General features: G+C 41.4%; 1 long non-coding RNA gene across 1 annotated transcript in view; it reads right to left on the reverse strand.

Moving 5' to 3' along the window:
* Positions 1-202: 202 nt before the first annotated feature.
* The window catches only part of LOC116094979, a 56,841-nt gene continuing 56,002 nt past the window's right edge, over positions 203-1,041 (reverse strand). The window contains exon 3 of the long non-coding RNA XR_004120381.1: positions 203-305. This is a non-coding gene — a long non-coding RNA (uncharacterized LOC116094979). The remainder of the gene's footprint in view (positions 306-1,041) is intronic.

Below are 1,041 nucleotides of genomic sequence, written 5' to 3' on the forward strand. Positions count from 1 at the left end.
TTCTATTCCAATTTACACATTTGTCTCACAATGTTTATTAAATATTATACACCGATATATAATGATAAGTGAGGAAAAGTCAAGAGGGTTGTGCAATAGTGGAGGGCAGCAAGGGGGAGTTGCAGAGAAAGGAAGATTGTGAGACTAATGGAATGCAGTCTCATTGTTTGCAAAATACTTAAACAGATTTACAAATTTGCTGGTGTAAATGATGTGATTCTTTTTGCAGCTTTAACATCAACTTTCCATTTTCTTCACTGCAGAATTTTTAAAATTACTTCAATGATGTTCTAGTTGATTATATGCTGTTAGGGAAGATAGACAAAATATATTATGTCCAAATGACTTTCAGAACTGTCACATTACTCAAAATGAAACAAATAGCCAATGTTCTTATTGAGACACTTCTAGAATTCTATAGTGAATTAATGTGAAATTATCAAGTAGGATAACAGAGTACGTAGCATCTCTCAAAATAATCTGACTGGGTGACTTTTGGCATTTAATGGAAAATACTTCCTAAAAATACCTTTGGAACAAAGCACTAAAATTAAGTGTAATAAGAAATTTAGCTGTCTGGGCTGGGGTCCAGAGCAGACCTTGGACACAAGCTCTGCAGCCAGTCCCACAACACCCAGAGGAAGCTCCACTCCCAGGTGCTCTGACACACCCAGGATCAGAGGTGAGCAGGAACCAACATCTGTCCCAACACTGGGGGTACCTGGGACTAGTGGGATCAGGCACACAGGAACTCTGCCAGCCCAGTGACTCGGGTTCCTTCCCATCTGTCTGGGTTAGTATTATGAGCAGGCCTAGGGCGAAAGCTCTGCATCCAGTCCCACAACACACAGAGATAACCCCACTCCCAGGTGATCTAACAAGCCCAGGATCACAGGATCCTAGAATCACGAGATCACAGAGACAGCTTGACTCTGAGGAGTTCTGACACAACCAGGATCACAGAAAGAACAGGCTCCAGTCAGATTTAGCAAGAGCAGTTAACCAGATGATGGGGGCAAGTGTAAGAAAATAAACAACACA

The sequence above is a fragment of the Mastomys coucha genome, chromosome X (genome assembly GCF_008632895.1).
Source record: "Mastomys coucha isolate ucsf_1 chromosome X, UCSF_Mcou_1, whole genome shotgun sequence".
Classification (NCBI taxonomy): domain Eukaryota; kingdom Metazoa; phylum Chordata; class Mammalia; order Rodentia; family Muridae; genus Mastomys; species Mastomys coucha.